This window comes from Urocitellus parryii, chromosome 8, assembly GCF_045843805.1.
Source record: "Urocitellus parryii isolate mUroPar1 chromosome 8, mUroPar1.hap1, whole genome shotgun sequence".
Classification (NCBI taxonomy): domain Eukaryota; kingdom Metazoa; phylum Chordata; class Mammalia; order Rodentia; family Sciuridae; genus Urocitellus; species Urocitellus parryii.
Genome location: NC_135538.1, coordinates 72,258,838 through 72,280,537, shown reverse-complemented (window position 1 = coordinate 72,280,537; position 21,700 = coordinate 72,258,838). Strand labels below are relative to the sequence as shown.

General features: G+C 39.2%; 1 pseudogene; it reads left to right on the top strand.

The window, feature by feature from the left end:
• The first annotated feature begins 549 nt into the window (after positions 1 to 549).
• Positions 550 to 20,791, top strand: LOC113198115 (uncharacterized; annotated as a pseudogene).
• Positions 20,792 to 21,700: the final 909 nt, after the last annotated feature.

Sequence of the window (21,700 nt, the reverse complement as noted above, 5' to 3'; positions counted from 1 at the left end):
ATTCAAAAGGCTTAAATAAATTTATTTAAAACCACGATTAACCCCTGGTATTGTACAGGGTACTATTGGGCTATATACATTGCATGGAAAACCAAAATACTTAAAAGCACATTCCAGGTTATGATGAATGGTTAATTTGAATTGTCAACTTGATTGGATTAAGAGATGCCAATGATTAAAAGGCTTCTGAATGGAAGGAACATAAACTTAGATCAGGCTAAATTATTGATATTGGCCCATTTAGCAGAGATTCTAGATGTAAGGTAATAATAGCTCAGTGTTTAAAAGGGTACTAACAGTTTGTGTGGCTGGTTGGCTGAAGTATGGGTTCAAAGATGGCCTAGTATAAATGAGCTGGAAATGCCTGACATCCTTTGGTTTACTGTTAATGAGGGAATTCAGAGGCTCAGAGAGATTGGAATGCTGGAATAAGTCTGTCTCCCCATACTTGGAGGGTCCAGAAGTTGTACCCTTCACCAAAACTATAAGAAACAAATTTGTGAGGTGTCATCAGCATCCTTGAAGAGCTCTGTGGTTGCTCTTCTTTGCATGCCAGACATTACCGTGGGAACTGTGGTCTCGGGGAGGAAGGGGCCCAGTGGCAGCACTCAGTTGCCAAAGACGGGTAATCATAGTTACCATAATGGACAGCAAAGGGGAAGAAGTGGATGCAATGTTCTGACTCGTATCGTATAGATCTCTGGCATTGTCTAATTAATCATAGTGTCTCTAGAAGCCAAATAGATGGAAAACCCACCAAATTCTTACTTGACTAATATAAGCAGGAAAATTCCAGGGCAAATTTACAAAAGTCTGCCCTAGATCATAACAACAGAGAATCATGATCCCTCAACCGCTTCCCATATATGTGTTAATTACAGATTTAGAACCCCTTGAATTAAGGGGAGGCTAGGTCCCCTTGAGGAAGGACCCTAGTACAGTACCAAAAATCTGGTTTTTTACTGTTAATCTTTCTCCCATCCTTCCTCAAAGAGATCTAAGGCCTTTTACCAGGGTAACTGTGTATTTGGGGAAAAGGCAATGATCAGAACTTTCAGGAACTACTAGACAGCTCTGAATTGATTCCAGGAGACCCAAAACGTCATTGTGGCCCTCCAATAAAAGTAGGGAGGCTTATGGAGGTCAGGTGATCAATGGCGTTTTGGCCAAGGTCTGACTCACAGTGGGTCCAATGGGCCCCCAAACTCATCCTGTGTTTATTTCCCTAGTCCTAAAATGTGTAATCGGGATAGATATACCTAGCACTTGGCAAAACTCCCACAATGGTTCTCTAACCTGTGGAGTGAGGACTGTTATGGTGGAAAAGGCTAAATGGAAGCCTCTGGAGTTTCCTATACCTGGGAAAATAGTGAATCAAAAGCAACATCACATCACTGGAGGGATTGCAGAGATTGGTGCCACCATCAAGGACTTGAAGGATGCGGGGCTGGTGATTCCCACAACATCCCCATGTAACTCTCCTGTTTGGCCTGTGCAGAAGATAGATGGGTCTTGGAGAATGACAGTTGATTATCACAAGCTTAATCAGGTGGTGACTCCAGTTGCAGCTGCTGTACTAGATGTGGTTTCTTCACTTGAGCAGATTAATACATCTCCTGGTACCTGGTATGTGGCTATTGATTTGGCATGTGCTTTTTTCCTCCATCCCAGTGCATAAGGACCACAAGAAATGATTTGCTTTCAGCTGGCAAGGCCAGCAATATACCTTCAACTGTCCTGTCAGCTCCAGCACTGTGTCACAGCTTAGTTCACAGAGACTTGTTCATCTTTCTCTTCCACAATGTATTACACTGGTCCATTATATCAATGACATTATGTTGATTACTGAGCAGGAGGTAGCAATCACTTTGAACTTGCTAGTGGAGCATTTGCTTATCAGAGGATGGGAAATAAATCCCACTAAAATTCAAGGGCCTTCAACTTCAGTAAAGTTTCTAGGGGTCCAGTGGTGGGGCTTACTGAGATATTTCTTCTAAGGTAGAGGATAAGTTATTGCACCTGGCCTCTCCTACAAATAAGAAAGAAGCACAACACCTGGTAGATTTGGGAGGCAGCAGATTCCATACGTGGATGTTACTTCAGCCCATCTACCAAGTGACTAGAAAAACTTTTTGGTTTGACTGGGGTCCAGAACAGGACCAGACTCCTATGCAGGCTGCTCTGCCACTTGGGCCATATGACCCAGCAGACTCAATGGTATTTGAAGTGTCAGTGGCATTGTCTGGAACCTTTGGCAGGCCCCCATCGGTGAATCACAGAAGAGGCCATTGGGATTTTGGAGCAAGGCCCTGCCATCATCTTCAGATACCCACTCTCCCTTTGAGAAACTGTTCTTGGCCTGCTACTGGGCCTTAATGGAAACTGAACACTTGACTATGGGCCACCAGGTTACTATGTGACCTGAGCTGCCCATGATGAACTGGGAGTTATCTGGCCCAACAAGTCATAAAGTTGGATGTGCACAGCAGCACTGTATCATCAAGTGGAAGTGGTACATATGTGATCCATCACAGACAGGACCCAAAGGCACAAGTAGGCTGCATGAAGAAGTGGTCCAAATGCCCATGCTTCCTACTTCTGCTATGGTACCTTCTGTCCCTCAGCATGAACCTATGGCTTCATGGGGTGTACCTTATGATCAATTAACAGAGGAAGAGAAGACTAGGGCCTGGTTCACAGACAGTTCTGCAAGATATGCAGGTACCACCAGGAAGTGGACAGCTGCAGCACTGCTGCCCTTTTCTAGAACAATCCTGAAGGATGGTGGTGAAAGGAAATCTTCACAATGGGCAGAACTTCAGGCAGTGCATCTGGTTGTGCATTTTGCCTGGAAGAAAAAAATGGCTAGATGTGTGAATGGGCTGTAGCCAGTGGTTTGTCTACTGGTCAGGGAACTGAAAAGAACATAATTGGAAAATTTGTTACAAGGATATTTGTTGGAAGAGATATGTGGATAGACCTCTTTGGGCAAAGGATATGATGATATCTGTGTCTCATGTAAACACCCACAAAAAGGTGACCTCAGCAGAGGAGGACTTTAATAATCAAGTAGGTAGGATGGCCCAATATGTAGATAGCAGTTAACCTCTTTCCCCAGCCACCCCATCATTGCCAAGTGGGCTCATGAACAAAATGGTCATGGTGGCAGGGTTGGCAGTTATGCATGGGCTCAGCAGCATGGACTTCCACTCACCAAGGTTGGTTTGGCTACAGCCACAGCTGAGTGTTCAATCTGCCAGCAGCAGAGACTGATGCTAAGCCCCTAAAATGGCATCATTCCCTGGGGAGATCATCCAGCAACCTGGTGGCAGGTTGATTATATTGGACCACTTCCATCATGGAAGGGGCAGCTGTTTGTCCTTATTCTGGGTATGGCTATGCCTTTCCTGCGTGTAGTGCTTCAGCCAAAACCACCATCTGTGGATTTACAGAATGCCTATCCATAGTCATGGTATTCCACATAGCATTGCTTTGGACCAAGGAACTCACTTCACATCCAAAGAATGAGGCAGTGGCTCATGTTCATGGGATTCACTGGTCTTGCCATGTTCCCCACCATCCTGAAGGAGCTGATTTGATAGAACGATGGAATGGACTCTTGAAGATGCAGTTACAGTGCCAGCTAGGTGGCAATACGTTGCAGGGCTGGGGCAAGGTTCTTCAGAAGGCTGTCTATACTCTGAATCAGCATCTACTATATAGTACTGTCACTCCTATTGCTAGAATTCATGGGTCCAGGAATCAAGGAGTGGAGACAGGAATGGTACTACTCACCCTTAACCCGAGTCACCCACTAGGAAAGTTATTGCTTCCTGTCCCTGCTCTGTGGGCCTAGAAGTCTTAGTTCCAGAAGGAGGAATGCTTCTGCCAGGAAATACAACAATGATTTCATTAAACTGAAGCTAAAGACTTCCCCCTGGCCACTTTGGGCTCCTCATGTCTCTGAGTCAATAGGCTAATAAGGGAGTTATGGTGCTGGTGATTGATCCAGGTTACCAAGGGGACATTGGACTATTATTTCACAATAGAGGTAAGGAAGCATACTCCCGGAGAGCAAGAGATCCCTTAGGGTGTCTCTTTATATTACCCTGTCAATGGGAAACTACCACAACCCAATCCAGGCAAGACAACAAATGTCTCAGGTCCTTCAGGAATTAAGGTGGGTCACACCTCCAGGTAAAGAACCAAGACCTGCTGAGGTGCTTGCTGAAGGTAGAGAGAATACAAAATAGCTAGTAGAAGAGTCATAAATACCAACTATGGCCACATGACCAGTTACAGAAACCAGGATTGTAATTGCCATTGATATTTATTTCCTATTCCATTAAGAATATGTTTGTGCATACTTACACATGCATTAAGAGAAATTGATTGTTACTTTCCTGTTAATCATCACGTAATGTAATATTAATTGGCTTAACATCAGTAATGTTTTTGCTTTTTTTTTTCTTTTCTGGGAAAAGAACTAGTGCGTTTTCTGTTGTCAGAAGAATAGTTATGCTAGGTGGAATTATGACCTTGTCATTTTGTTTATTTGGAGATTAAGTGTGATGTAAAGAGTCATATTTGGATATCAAGTTGACAAAGAGGGGACTTGTTAATTTGAAATGTCAACTTGATTGGGTTAAGAGATGCCAATGATTAAGAGGTTTCTGAGTGTGTCATTGAGGGTGTTTCTAGGTATGATTGGCATGTGGAATAGCCAACTGAAGTGGAGACCCCGAGGATGGTGACTTGGACAAAATAAAAGTTGGAAGAACAAGGAAGCAGCAGCAGATGCAAGCTCAAGTCTTCTTATTTTTTTTAAGACACAATACCTTTATTTTTATGTGGTGCTAAGGATTGAACCCAGTGCCTTTCACATGTAAGCACTCTACCACTGAGCTACAACCCAGCTCTCGATCCTTCCTTTTTTTTTTTTGTCTTGTTTTTACTTATTTATATATAACAGTGGAATACATTACAATTCTTATTACACATATAGAGCACATTTTTTCATATCTCTGGTTGCATATAAAGTATATTCACACCAATTCATGTCTTCATACATGTACTTTGTTTTTTGTTTTTTTTTAGAGAGAGAGAGAGAGAGAGAGAGAGAGAGAGAGAGAATTTTTTTAATATTTATTTTTTAGTTTTCGGCGGATACAACATCTCTGTTTGTATGTGGTGCTGAGGATCGAACCCGGGCCGAACACAAGCCAGGCAAGTGCACTACCGCTTGAGCCACATCCCCAGCCCCCAGACATGTACTTTGGATAACAGTGATCATCACGTTCCACCATCATTTCTAACCTCTCCTTCCCCTCCAGCCCCTCTGCCCTATCTAGAGTTCATCTATTTCTCCCATGTTCCTCTCCCTATCCCACTAAGAATCAGCTTCCTTGTATCAAAGAAAACATTGGGCATTTGGTTATTTGAGATTGCTAACTTCACTTAGCATTATCTTCTCTAACTTCATCCATTTACCTGCAAATGCCATGATTTCATTATATTTTATTGCTGAGTAAAATTCCATTGTGTATATATACCACATTTTTTTAATCTGTTCATCTATTGAAGGGCATCTCGTTTAGCTATTGTGAATTGTGCTGCTATAAACTTTGATGTGGCTGTGTCCCTGTAGTATGGTTTTTATAAGTCCTTTTGGTATTGAGCAAGGAGATGGATAGTTGGATCAAATGGTGGTTCCATTCCCAATTTTCCAAGAAATCTCAATACTGCTTTCCATACTGGCTGCGCCAGTTTGCAGTCTCACCAGCACTGTATGAGTGTACCTTTTGCCCCACATTCTTACCAACACTTATTTTTGTTTGTCTTCATAATAGCTGCCATTCTGATTGGAGTGAGATGAAATCTTAGTTCTCCTTTAAAAGTTTTGTAGAACTCGGCTGTGTATCCATCAGGTCCTAGGCTTTTCTTGGTTGGTAGGCTTTTGAAGGCATCTTCTATTTCATCACTTGAAATTGATCTGTTTAAATTGTGTATATCATCCTGATTCAATTTGGGCAAATTATGACTCCTGACAACTTTATTTATTTTTTCAAAGAACCAATGTTTTGTTCTGTCAATTTTTTTTATTTTGTTTCAATTTCATTTATTTCAACTCTGATTTTAATTATTTCCTGTCTTCTATTGGTGTTGATTTGTTCTTCTTTTTAGGGCTTTGAGATATAATGTTAAGTCATTTATTTGTTGACTTTTTCTACTTTTAAGTAATGAACTCCATGCAATGAACTTTACTCTTAGAACTGCTTTCATAGTGTCCCAGAGATTTTTTTTCCCAGAGATTTTAATATGTTGTATCTGTGTTCTCATTCACCTCTAAAATATTTTTAATCTCCTCCTTGATGTCTTCTGCAGCCCATTGTTCATTCAGTAGCATATTATTTAGTCTCCAGGAGTTGGAGTGGACTTTATTTCTTATTTTATCATTGATTTCTAATTTCATTCCATTATGATCTGATAGAATTCAGGGTAATACTTTTTGCTCTATTTTTTTATATTTGCTAAGAGTTGCTTTGTGGCATAGTATATGGTCTATTTTAGAGAAGGATCCTTGTGCTGCTGAGAAGAAAGTGTATTCTCTCATTGAAGGATTAAATATTCTATATATGTCAGTTAAGTCTAAGTTTTTGATTGTATTATTGAGTTCTATAGTTTCTTTGTTCAGCTTTTGTTTGGAAGATCTATTTAGTGATGAAAGAGTTGTGTTAAGGTCACCCAAAATTATTATCTTGTGGTCTATTTGACTCTTGTACTTGAAAAGAGTTTGTCTGATGAATGTAGATGCTTCATTGTTTGGGGCATATATTTATAATTGTTAAGTCTTGTTGGTGTATGGTTCCCTTGAGCATTATGTAGTGTCCTTCTTTATCCTTTTTAATTGACTTTAGTTTGAAGTCTACTTTATTTAATATAAGGATGGAAACCCCTGCTTGCTTCTGCAGTCCATGTGAGTGGTAGATTTTTCCCAACCCTTCACCTTCAGTCTGTGGATGTCTTTTCCTATGAGATGAGTCTCTTGGAGGCAGCAAATTATTGGGTCTTTTTTTTTTTAATCCAATCTGCTAGTCTATGTCTTTAGATTGGTGAGTTTAGGCCATTAACATTCAGGGTTATTATCGAGACACTATTTGTATTCCCAGTCATATCTGTTTATTTTTGCTATTTAATGTTTTTGGTTTCTCCTCTGATTAGATTTTCTTTTAGTATAATATGTCTCTATGCTGGTTTTCATCATTGTTTTTCATTTCCTCCTCTTGGAATATTTTGCTGAGGATGTTCTATAGTGCAGACTTTCTAGTTGTAAATTCTTTTAACTTTTGTTTATCATGGAAAGTTTTTATTTCATCACTAAATCTAAAGCTTAGTTTTGCTGAATATAAGATTCTTGGTTGGCATCCATTTCCTTTCAGAGCTTGGTATATGTTGTTCCATGATCTCCTGGCTTTGAGGGTCTGGGTTGAAAAATTTGCTGAGATATGGTCTCCCTCTATATGTGATCTGATTCCTCTCTTGTGGCTTTTAAGATTCTATCCTTATTCTGTATGCTAGTCATTTTTATTATAATGTGCCTTGGTGTACATCTGTTGTAATTTTGTACATTTGGTGTCCTGTAAGCCTCTTTTATTTGGTTTTCCAATTCATTCTTCATGCTTGGGAAATTTTCTTATATTATCTCATAGAAGAGATTGTGCATTCCTTTGGTTTGAAATGCTGTGCCTTGCTCTATCCCAATAACTCTTAGATTTGGACTTTTGATGCTGTCCCATAATTCTTGTATGTTCTGTTCATGGTTTCTTACTATCTTCACTGATCAACTTTATTTTCCAGGTTGTGTACTTTGTCTTCATTATCTGAAATTCTTTCTTCCAAGTGATCTAGTCTGTTGGTTATGCTTTCTATTGAGTTTTTTATTTGGTTTATTGAATCATTCATTTCAAGGATTTTTGGTTTGTTTGTTTTTTTCAGAGTCTCTATATCTCTCTTGAAGTAATCTTTTGCTTCCTGTATTTGCTCTCTTATCTCATTGTTGGAATGATTAATTTTTGCCTGTATTTGTTCATTTAGGTCATTCTTTAATTCACAGATCATTTTAATTATGAACCTTCTTAACTCTTTCTCTGACATTTCATCAACTTCGCTATACATGGCTGCTGTTATTGTAGTATCCTGGTTTGTTTGGGGCACTTTCTTCCCTTGTTTTTTCATGTTGTCTATGTGTCTTCCTTTCTTGCACTGTGGATCTGAGATGTTACAGTTTCTTTCCTATATTCTTGTAGTACCCATGCAGATTGTCTCTACCTCACTTTGATGTTGGGCTTCCAGATCCTGCAGGTGTCCCTCAGTGTATGCTACTACATTCTAAGGTTGGTGGTGGCAATAGCAGAGGTAATTCAAGATAATAGTTAAGGTGCCCCAAGATGGAAGCAATGTTTTACAGAGAAGGGGCTGCAAGACTGGGCCTCACACTCCCTTTGGGATGCCTGCTCTGAGATGCAGCTACTTGTAGGCCCTGTCTGTTGTCAAAAGTTAGGGGTTACTATGTGGGGAAGGCTATGGCAATGACTGCAGTGTCCCAAGATGGAAGTGGATTAGGCTTAGGCTCCCAGGTGGGGATGGGGGGGATGAATTTGGACCCACCCTGCACCTGGGTCCTGCACAAGTCAGTGTGGACAGATCTGGGCCTGCCTGACTCTTGCAGTAGTCTGCTGGACCAAATGGGTGGTCCCATGCCAGAAGCTAGGCTCTGGTGGGTGTCTGCCCCTTCGGTGGAGGGATGGACCAGGGCCTACTTTGAGCCTGGGTCCTGTGCGGGCTGGTGTCCCTCAATCCTTATTGAACAGGTTCTTGATTACTGCTGTGATCGCCTTAGAATATCAGACTTCTACTTCTTCACTCTTCCAAAGCAGACTCTGCCACTGATTCTCCAGGGAGTTTCCAGAAGTGTTCGATCTTAGACTAGAGTAGCACAGTTAACCCTCTTGTTCTGGGGCTTCAGCCTCTTGGACAGCACAACTACTGGTTTCCAGCTTTCCAGCCTGCAGACCGCCTATGGACTGACTATCTAGATTCTGGTGAAGTAAGACAATCTAATAAGTCCACTTTTCATAATCATACTTCCTGTTGATTCTGTTCCTCTAGAGAACCCTAATACAAATACCAAGTCTAATGTAGGAGAGAAAACAGGGAGCGGAATTGTACTAATAAGGAGGGAAATGTTTCTCAGGGAAAATCTAAACACTTTTGTGTCTAACTTTGTTCACTTCAAGGTCAGACATAAGTATTTTAGCATCTGTTGCAGTGAAGAGACACGTCCTTACATTGTTCCTATTGTGGAGAGGTACATTAACTTCTAGTAGAAAGATTATTACTTGGGAAACTTGGATAGCATTGTGCTACACGACCCGTGCAGCACCAGTTCTCCATACGCAGGCTGTGAGCAAGCTGAGAAAATAAAAGTCCAAAGAAATATTAAGAAATAAGACAAAAGACACAAAAATAGCTGAATAGCAGGATCCAATAGGGGCCAGTTCTAGTATAAACTGGATTTAACAATAAAATGGAGCTCTTTATTTATATGGGTAGGAACACCAATGGGATTAAGTCTGAAGAACTTCCTGAGGATTTGTTTACATTAACCAATGTTGGATTTTGTAATGGTAAAAGTAGCAACTTATTTACAATTGCATCAATGCATTCTATTATTATCCTCAGTGTTTAACTTTCTGAAATTTCAGGACAACTGCAATTCAGACTAATTGGTTAATAACATTAGGATAATGCTTTACACTGCTTTTTCATGTACATTGTTCTCAAAACAATTTTTAAGACAGGACAGAGGCTGCTATCCCATTTTGTTATTGCTGTTGTTTATAGATGATAAAAATGGCCATGTACTAACTGACATGGTAGGTATTTTAAACACGTTTATTTAATCCTCACAATTACTTTTGGGAGTAAACTTTATTGCTTCCAATTTAAAGAAAGGGAAACCAAGGCTCACAGAGATTAAATAACTTTTCCCAGAGCACACTGGCTAGTGACAGAATTAGAATTCAAAATATTACAAGGTTCAGGCAGATGGATACGTGAAATAGAGGTTTTCAGTACTGAATATATAGTGACAGCAACCAATGGCACACTGAGCACATTATGCATAGACTCATTCATGAATTGGCCAGGTGAGGTGGCACAAAACTGTAATCCCAGCAGCTTAGGAGGCTGAGGCAGGAGGATCAAGTGTTCAAAGCCAGCCTCAACAACTTAGTCTGAAGCAACTCAGTGCCTGTCTCTTAAAAAAAAAAAAAAAAAAAAAAAAGAAAGAAAAGAAAAGAAAAAGAATGGACTCATTTATTTGTTTAGGAACAAGTATTGTAAACATCGTAAATAAAGTTGGAAATACCAAGGAACAGGTAGGTTAAGTAACTTTTTAAGACCATGCAGCTAGTTATGGTCAGAGCCCCTTTCAAATCCAGAGGGTGTAGTCCATGAGCCATCCTTTTGCTTAGCCTGGGCCTTGGTATCAATTCTCTGTGTGTATGGGTAAGGCTTGTGTTCTTTCCTCAATGTCACACATCATATTTGTGCCTAGAGGTAAAAGGGAATTATGCCTATTGTATCTGATTGTTGTATCTGATTTGCTAGTTACCGTCCTCTGAAGGAGTTTGCTCCTTGGCTGTAGTTACTCCTTTGGCATCAGTGACATGGTGAGTGACATGAAAAGAGAGCAGGTAGTTTTTTGTTTGTTTTGAAAAAGGAATCTGGATAGTTCTGAGAAGGGAAGAGTTAGGGATCTTGTTTCTATCCTGGTCTTTGACCCCTGGTCAATGACAGAAGACTCTCCCATCCTCTTCTATAGAGCCACAGTGCTAATTACCCCTTGTATCTTGGGGGTGATCTCAAGGGATCCTGTCAGGACAGACTGACCTGATCTTAGCTTATTACCTGGGATCAGAGCAACTCATGGAGGAGGTTTTGCTTCAGTTCACTTGTTCTTGCTCTGCTCTGCTCTGCTTCCCCAAGGCCAAACTGAAACTTCATCTTTGTTCTTTCCCAAATCTTTCACTTGATTTGATCATCTCAGTCCACAGTTCTCTTTTTAGCCTGAATGTCTTCCAAATGACACAGCCTTGAGAATTAAAGTTCAAAGTAGATAGAGCTAAAAAAGCAATGGTAAACCTAATAAGATGATCTTGGTCACATTCCTAGTCATCTCATTATTTTGGGGGGCCCCTCAGCTGTCTTTTGTTTCTATGGTACTAAATAAGGATGATCTCAACTGATTAAAAAATGATGGAAAATAGCACAGTACCATGTACTGAGCATCTACTGTGTTATCAGGTAGTAGACTTCCTACCAATTGTTGTCTTGTTGAAATCTCACAGCCACCTGGAAGGTTTCTACCATTGCTTCCATTTTGTAAATGAGAAAACCAGCACTTGGAGAAGTAAAATCATTTGCTGAAGATTGCAAAAATGGTTTGAGAAGTCCATGTGTTTTTCACAATGACAGCACCTCAGCCTACTTTAGTGTCAACAGAAACATTGAGGAGGATGCCCTGTTTCTAAATACATTGAAGATGAAGTTGGAGAATATCATGCTAAGCAAAATAAGCCATTCCCCAAAAACCAAAGGCCAAATGTTTTCTCTGATATGTGGATGCTGATCCATTATTGGCAGGGAGGGGGACATGGGAAGAATGGAGGAACTTTGGGTTGGGAAGAAGGGAGTGAGGGTAGGGTAGGAAAGATGGTGGAATGAGATAGACATCATTACCCTAGGTACATGTGTGATTGTACAAATAGTATGACTCTATGTACAACCAGAGAAATGAAAAATTGTGCTCCTTTTGTGTACAATGAATCAAAATGCATTCTGCTGTCATGTATAACTAATTAGAACAAATAAAAAATTTTAAAAATACATTGAAATTGTAGCAGAGAATTTTCAATCATTGTTCAAAACTTTAACCCTTCCAGTGAGCCTGGGCTGTGTCATATCCCAAGTCTAGTTGTGCCAGGGCAGTGGGTTAAGTTGCAGATGCTGAGCCCCAGAGATCAATGTATGGAGGAAAAATCCCTGCAGCTCCCTTCTAATGTCAAAAGGGACAGAGTCATAAGTGCTGGAGAGGATGTGGGGAAAAGGGCACTCTTGTTCATTGCTGGTGGGACTGCAAATTGGTGCAGCCAATTTGGAAAGCAGTATGGAGATTTCTTGGAAAGCTGGGAATGGAACCACCATTTGATCCAGCTATTCCCCTTCTCGGTCTATTCCCTAAAGACCTAATAAGAGCATGCTACAGGGACACTGCTACATCGATGTTCATAGCAGCACAATTCACGATAGCAAGATTGTGGAATCAGCCTAGATGCCCTTCAATAGATGAATGGATTAAAAAAATGTGGCATTTATACACAATGGAGTATTACTCTGCATTTAAAAATGATAAAATCATAGAATTTGGAGGGAAATGGATGGCATTAGAGCAGATTATGCTAAGTGAAGCTAGTCAATCTTTAAAAAACAAATACCAAATGACTCCTCTGATATAAGGGGAGGAAACAAGGACAGGGTAGGGACGAAGAGCTTGAGACGAAGATTTTCATTAACAGGGTTGAGAGGTGGGAGGGAAAGGAAACGAGAAGGGGAATCGCATGGAAATGGAAGGCGATCCTCAGGGTTATACAAAATGACATATAAGAGGAAAGGAGGGGTAAGACAAGATAATTCAAATGGAAGAAGTGATTTACAGTAGAAGGGGTAGAGAGAGAAAAGGGGAGGGGAGGGGAGGGGAGGGGGGATAGTAGAGAATAATACAGACAGCAGAATACATCAGACACTAGAAAGGCAATATGTCAATCAATGGAAGGGTAACTGATGTGATACAGCAATCTGTATACGGGATAAAATTGGGAGTTCATAACTCATTTGAATCAAACTGTGAAATATGATGTATGAGGAACTATGTAATGTTTTGAATGACCAACAATAAAAAAAAAAAAAAAAAAAAAAAAAAAAAGAAATCCTAAAAAAAAAAAAAAAAAAAAAAAAAAAAAAAAAAAAAAAAAAAAAGGGACAGAGTCATCTACATGATTCTGGAGAGAAATCAACTGCCCCATTGCTCAAAGATGAGAACCTTGAAGTCAAGTGAAAACTGAAAGTATATTTTTTAGATCTCAGTGGGACCCTTACACCAAGGTTTTCTAGTGAAATTTGATGGAGACTAAGATTAAATCAGGCCATTTTCAAAAGGAAGAATTCCCCAAGTGAACCAATTTTTAGCATAACCTGACCTAAGAAAATAATCACAATTCTCCTGGTATCATTACTTTGAGTAATGAATGGTACCATTATAAACCTTAGATTTTTAGGTCCCATGTAAATTGTTAAAATTGTGTATACTTTGGAGATTTTTTTTTTAGAGCTTTTAAAAGTGCATTTTTCTCAGTTGTCTTAGATGCTATCTGTGCAGCAGGAATGTATGCAGTTCTTATGGCTTTTGATAATTAAGAAGTTGTGTTAATTCCTGGAGGCCATCTGGGAACTCAACCTACAGACTAGAAGAAATTACCGCAGTTTAATTTTCTGGAATTTATTCTACCAAGAAATGAATTTTGTTTTTAGAGGGAAGAGACTTCTGTGCAGGGGAACAGTTGTATAGCATCTCTGAGACAGATGGAGAAGCCCTCACCCCAGGCACAAAGCGCAGGGGGTTTGCTGCTTTGTAATCACTGGACTTTTATATTTCTAAGAAGTTCTTCTGACAGTTTCTTTCTCTTAGTCTGATTCCATTCAACCTATTTAAATTTTGCAAGTTCTAGCTTTGGGGGCCTTATTTCTACTGACACAACATAGACACTAGAGTACTGGCAAAACTTAGGTTCATTTACAGATCAGAGGATTCCAACATTCTACTGCCTCTATAAACTTCTTTTTTTAAAAAAAATCCAGGGCTGGCCTTGAATTTCCAATCCTCCTGCCTCAGCATCCTGAGTTGCAGGGATTACAGATGCACACCACCACACTTAGCCAACAAACACTTTTTCGTGTTTAGCTGAGATTCCTCAGGAAAGGGAAAGAGTATTGCCATTTGTCATTTATTTGTATTAAGTCAGACAGCTTGTGAGGGCTTCACCTGCTTCATTCAACTGCTGCAGTCTAATAAAGGAATGCTAGCTCTTTCAGGTCAGGTATCCTGCTGAATTCCATTTGACACTTGCAGAATCATATAACAAATTTCTAAGTGAATTCAAATTGGAGGACTGAAAATAAGGCTTTTTAAATTCAGTTCTAAATAGAAATATTTGAACACTGAGTTGAATAAAGTTAATGTTACCCCTTTATAGAAACTGCATGTTAGTAGGCCTTAAAGTTTGTATCCTCAGGCATTAAAGAAGAGAAACACAGTTCCAATTTGTTGAATACTTCATGTGAGGAATTGGCTTTATCCATATTGTCTACAACCCTCAGAAGTAAGATTAATTATTCTCACTGTATCCATGGGTAAATTGAAATTTATCAAGATTAATTTACCTAAGGTCACACAGCTAGAAAGTGATAGATTCTGTCCCCTAATGTCCTACTGTACTTCTATGTCTATTATTATTCTATGATATATTATAAAAGCTAGCATTTATTATATTCTAAGTATCATGTATAATATTAATTTACTTAATCCTTGCAAAACCTATATGACACAAAGATAATTACAACACTATTTTATCATAAAGACACTGAGGCACAAAGAGAGATTGAATATTTCCCTCTAAGTTTACTAAGCCGTTAAGTAGCAATTCAGAATTCAAACCCATCTTTATGTCTTATTCTAATAATTCTGTATATTATATGATATATTTCTTATCATAAGAACTTTCTGGGGCTGGGGATGTAGCTCAGCAGTAGAGCGCTCGCCTAGCACGTGTGAGGCCCCAGGTTCAATCCTCAGCACCACATAAAAATAAATAAAATAAAGGTATTGTGTCCAACTACAACTAAAAAAACCATAAATATTTTAAAAAAAAGAACTTTCCATCCTACCCACTTTGGGTATCTATTTCCTACTGTTGGGCTTTAAGGCTGAACAGAACTTACTCTGCTGAGGATCTAAATTGGACACCAAGACGAGGGAGTATGCTTGACATATCACCATATGCTATACAAGTACCTTTCATGCCTTCGCCCAATTCGATGTCCCCAAGAAGAACTGTTTGTGTCATTTGTCCCTTTTTTTGTACCAGGGATTGAACTCAGGAGCACTCAACCACTGAGTCACATCCCCAGCCCTATTTTATATTTAGAGACAGGGTCTCACTGAGTTGCTTAGCACCTTACTTTTTGCTGAGGCTGGCTTTGAACTTGCCATCCTCCTGCCTCAGCCTCTTGAGCTGCTGGGATTACAGGCATGCAGCACCTTGCCCATTTTAAGAAATATCACTTAATTATATAATAGAATTATCCATAGATGATTCTATAGATGTAGTTCTTAATTAGATTGTAGTTTTAATTCAGTTATAGTTTTTAATTAAATATATGTGATATTAATTATCAATTTTGTTTATTCAGCATGAATCAGGAAGTTACTTACTATATGTTGAGTGCTACATTAGGTACTTGGGTCCTTGGCACATGAGATAGACAGTAACCCTTATCCTTAGAGAATTCAGCTAAGTAGATGGAAAGACAATGAATATGTTTAAAGGCTGGAGAAGGAACAATAGGTGGGCTTGTGCCCCACTTCATAAGTGAGATTACATTGTACGGTAAGTGTTGACACTTGCCACCAGTAGCACTCTAGTCTGGCTGATATTTGCTTAGTACTAAGTCCTCTCCACATTAGTAAAGAAATGACTTGATTGAAAATTTGCTTAGAACATGCAAAGTGGATTCCAAAATCTCAAGGACAAATTTCCTATTTCTCATATGTATTTTTACTTCTAAGTTTGTCAGTTGGCTAAGAGTGGGTGGTTGTTTCTTCTCTTGGTTTAGACCAACAGTTTCCTACATGACAAAACAGCATTTTTGGGTTCTTTGGAGCACCAAGATGATTCCAGCCTCTTTAGCAAAGCCCTTGGAGCATATAAAACAAAATCCTACAATTGTAGTCACCAGCTCCAGGGAGACCAAGTGGGTTAAAGTCTGCCTAGAAATATGACTTTTTTACTTTGCATTTATCCCTTAATTTCTGAAAATTAATAGAGTGATTTAATATCCTTTGCTTATTTATAAATAAGAGGGGAAATAAATAAAAGATGATTAATTGAAATAAGTAACTGAAAATGAAAGATAACCTTTTGTATTAATATGATTTTTTAGGTAACTTGGATCAGTTAACACAAAGCAATCATTTGTATATTATCCTCATGTATTTCACCAAGCAACATTTTGTTTTGTTTGTCATGAGACCCAGAAGACATATTCTTAGTGCTAAAAACATATGTCCAAGCCAGGCTTAATGGAACCTACCTGTAATCCCAGCTATTTGGGTCACAGAAGGATTCAATAGAAAGGCAGGAAGAGCACAAGTTTGAGGCCAGCCTGATCAAATTAGCAAGACCCTGTTTCAAAAACTAAAAAGGGCTGGGGATGTAGTTCAGTGGTAAAGGTCCCCTGGGTTCAATCCCCATTACCAGAAAAATACACACACACACACACACACACACAGATATAGACATAGATATAGATTGATTGATTTGGGGGTCCTTGGCATTTGAGCCCTCTTGTCTGGCTGATATTCTTGTTTAGTACTAAGTCCTCTCCACATTAGAGAATAAATGACTTGTTTGCAAAGTAGATTCTAAAATCTCAAGGACAAATTTCTGTGCGTGTGTGTGTGTGTGTGTGTTTGTGTGTGTGTAAAATAATAAATCAAACCTTATGTCCACATAAGGACCTGTACTCAAATGTTCATAGCAACTTTATAATGGCTCTCAATGGAAATATCCCATGTCACATCAATTGGCAAATGGATGAACAAATTGTGGCATAGTCACACAATGGAATATTACTTAACAATATAAAGAGTAACTTATTGATATATGCAACCACAAAAGGAATCCCAAAAATATTCTATAAATTTAAAAATTAGTCTTCAAAAGAATACTACTATATGATCCAATGTAATCAAATGACCAACCAGTTAATAAGTGGATGGCTTTGGAAAAATTGCTTAGTGAGCTTCAGGTTTCTCATTTAAAAAATGGAAATAATAATTGTACCTGGCCCACAGGGTCACAGAAGGATTCAATAGAAAGTGTAGGATATGAAAATTATTCTAAATGTATTTTTCACCCCCATAGAAATGAGGATATGACTATGAGTCATATATAGTTTTTTTTAACTCCTCATTCAGATCCTACAATATGCCAATTTGGTCATATTTGGTTTCTTTAGTGTTTTTATGTATTCCTATGTGTGTGTGAATTATACTTTATGCTTGTAGACTTTAAAGTATATTGTAGGTAGAATTTTATTTTGGCTTTTAAAAAATTTTACTTTATAAAACACTGTACTTTATAAAACATTATTCAACATCGGAATTTTGTATTTAAATTTTTTTCCTCTTTTGCCCCATGGAGAATATTTATTGACTACAGATGTTAAGCACATTGCTAAAGAATGTAAAGCTGCAAGATAGAATATGCACTTCACCTGTGTGGTTGCATAGACACCAGTTGTTTGTCTGAATCTTACAGAGCTCAAGTGGAAAGTATACTTACACATTTAAAGGTCAGAATCACCAAATATAGTTTGAATTGGAATGACTGAAAAATTGTTCCAAGATTATAAGACTTCTAAAAACAGTTCATCAAAGCTGTATTTTGGTAAGTCCCTTGAAATTATGATTTTGAACAAACTACTTCAAGTTATGCTGTAACATGAACTGATAAGGGGGAAAAATTAATAGAAGGACATAAGGCTTGCCCAGGTGCAGACCCTAGAACAACAGCCCAATCCAGAGATGAAAGAAAAACTAAGCTAGCACCTGCAACCAGAAGTCCAGGAAGAAATAACTCAGAAGCAAAACAGGAAAAGACTTTTTCAGTGAGCAAAATGTGTTAAATATAATAGCTGAGGGCTGTGGTTGTAGCTCAGTAGTAGAGCACTTGCCTAACACATGTGAGGCCCTGGGTTCAATCCTCAGCACCACATAAAAATAAATAAATAAAGGTACTGTGTCCATCTACAACTAAAAAATATTTTTTTTAAAAAGACAATAGCAGAGATTGGAACTGAAGTATATGAATGTAATAGGAGCCTACAAAAATATAACAGGATGGTGCTTCTTATTGTTACTACTAGTGGTGGCAATGGTGGTTTTGGTATTGATATTGTTTTGAAAGGTAACAGACAAACCGATTCAAAATCTGGACAAATCCATAAGCTGCAAGAATAAACACAATGATGGTGCACTAGCTTTTTCACCATATATCAGTAGAAACCCAAACTGGACACAGGAATCAATGGTACAGATTAGAAGTTCTAGAAGTAGACACAGCGGTACTTACACATGCATTTATTGATTTCGTTTATGGCAAAGATGGCATTTTGGAATAGTAGAAAAAGATGACTTATTCAATTAATGATTTGAGGACAACAGGGTAGTCATTGAGGGCGTAAATTATTGGATCTTCTTTCACAATACATCAAAACGTATTCCAAACAGATAAAACAATAATGAATAAAAATGAAAAGCAAAGTGTGAGAAGATGCCATGTAAGAATTTTTTCCCATTTTCATAGGTGCATTAAAATTACATATAATGGTGGGTGGGATTCATTGCTACATATCCATACATGTACACAAAACTTAACAATATACTTTGGCCAATATCATTCCCTATCATTTCCCTTTTCCCTCCCTTCCATCCTCCCTCTGGTCCCTTTAATCTACTGACCTCCCTTTGATTTTCATGAGATCCCTCCCCACACCTTTATTTTCCTTTTTTTCTCTCTAGCTTCCCATGTGAGAATTTTTAAATAAATTGAATTGAAAAGAACCTTCTATGATTAAAGTAAAACCTAGAAGGAAAAAGTAATAATTAAAAAGTGGATGAATTTACTTTGTAGAAAAAAATTTAATTGTCCTAATTTAAATACCATAAGCAAGGTCAAAACAAACCATGAGCCAGAGAAAAATATCTGCATTTCCTATCATAGACAAAGGGATAATTTATGTACTATATACAGAATTCTTAGGATTCAATAAGAAATAGATCAACAACTTCATAGGAAATATATATATGAAATACAAAAATAATCAAACATCATTAAAATATAGGATTTTCCAACCAATCAAAATCCAAGAAATGAAAATTAAAACTTTACTGAGAAGTCATTATTTTATCTTTCATACTGGTAAAGACAATAACAATAATTTTAAAATAGAACTACTGGTGAAATTATGAAGAAACGAACACTTGTATGTTGCTGGAGGTATAAGGTAAATAGTACAATTTTTTTTATGACAATTTGGCAAATCAAAATGAAAAAGCATATTTCTTTTGACCCAGAAATTTCACTTCTAGGACTTTATCCTATATATGTTTACATATAAAATAACATATGGACCAGATTTTCATATAGTATTATTTGTTTAAAAAAAAGAAAAAGAAACAAGCTAAATGGCCTGCCGTGGTGGGGCACACCTGTAACCCAGAGACTGGAGAGCCAGGAGGATCACGTGTTGAAGGCCAATCTCAGCAATTTAACAAGATCCAGACTCAAAATTTTTTAAAAACAGGGTGGGGGTGGGCAGTTAGTAGCAAAGCACCCTGTGTTCCATCCCCAGTACAAAAAGAAAAAGAAAGGGAACTGAGGAAGGAAGGTAGGAAGGATGGAAGGGAAAAAAGGAAGGAAAGACAAAGCAACCTTGTGAGCTCTGGGTTCCAGTCTAATGTCCCTCAGTTCAGCCTGAAGGACTCCCCTCACTCAGGGTATGTGTTGTGGTGACTTATTCCCTCAACTCTTGTCTCTCTGATGCTGTGGTTTGAATGTGTGTGTCCCTCCACATTCCTGTTGACACTTCAACCCCAGTGCGGCAGTTTGAGAGATGAGGTTTTTCAGTTGTTCAGGGAGGAAAGGAAAGAAGGAAGGAAGGAGGGAGGGAGGAAGGGAGGGAGGGGCTAATGGAGCTGGTTAAGTCCCAAAGTACTGGTGGCATTCACCTGTAAACCCAATGCAGAAGAGGGACAAGTTCAGTACCAGCCTGGGCAATTTTTAATTTATATTTTAATTTACTTGCAGTGCTAGGGATTGAACCCAAGGCCTTGTGCATGCTAGGCAAGCGCTCTACCCTTATGTTTCATCCCCCCAGGCTGAGTACTTAGTAAAACCTTTTTTCAGAGGAAAAGAAAAGAAAGGTTGTGTAGAGTATGATATAGTTTTACATGAAATAATAAACTTCAAAAAAAAAAAAAAGAGTGAAACAAAATGAATGCACTGATAAGAAATTTCCAAGGGGGCGGACCCACGGTGATGGAAGCTTCCAGTGTGCTGGCGCTGCCGGGACTGCAGCGGTTGGGCGGGTTGCGCGGGCCGCGTGGGCAGCGGAACCCGGATCGCGACCAACTGAACCGTTACCTTCTCTTCGCCCCTCTGAGCTGCCTACAAAGATAAGGCGGTACCAGCAGTGGCTGCGCCACCCGGCCCGCGATTCTGCTGGGGCCACTCTCCTTCCCCCGCGGCTTGGCAGCTGCCACGAAAGCCAGATTTTGCTCTGCCCGGGCTCCCGCCACACCCCTGCCTGCCCAGCGGACCGAGGAATCTAGGAAGAAACGCTCCAAGTTTCTCTTAAACGTTAGGACACTAATGGGTGGTTTGCTGAACAAATTTGCCTGTTTTAGAAAGCAAGAAAGAGACCTACCTCCTCTTCCTAACCTGAAGACTGCATTTGCAAGCAATGATGGCTCATTGGCATCTTCAGAGATGATGAAAAACATCCCGAAGCCACTGTCAGAGAATGAAGTCTAACAACTTTTTGAAAAGGCGTTGGAAGATACGAATTTACAGGTAAAAAGAATTTCAGCATCCAAAAAGAAATGGGGATACACAATATTAACAGTGCTTCTACCACGGGCAGTCTTAAAAGTAAGCTGACAGATTTCACTTCAAGAATTCATCTATGAACTGAAAATGGGGTTTGCAGAAAAGAGACTTGTTACATACCTAGAGTCCCTCTGTCTTTGACAAAGCAACCTTGTGAGCTCTGGGTTCCAGTCTAATGTCCCTCAGTTCAGCCTGAAGGACTCCCCTCACTCAGGGTATGTGTTGTGGTGACTTATTCCCTCAACTCTTGTCTCTCTGATGCTGTGGTTTGAATATGTGTGTCCCTCCACATTCCTGTTGACACTTCAACCCCAGTGCGGCAGTTTGAGAGATGAGGTTTTTCAGTCGTTCAGGCTCTGAGGCTCCAACCTAACAGACAAGATGTGTGCCTTAAGAGTGTTTGTATGGCGTGCACAAGGCCGAAGTTCAAACCCCAGCACTACCCATGAACAAAAGTACATTCATCAGACTGGGTGCAATGGCATAACCCTATAATCCCCCTAGCTACTCAGGAACTGAGGCAGGGGGATCATATGTTGGAGATCAGCAACCTAATCAGACTCTGGTTCAGTGGTAGAGCCTGTGCCTAGCATGTGCAAGGCCCTGGGTTCAATCACCAGTAGAAAGAGAAA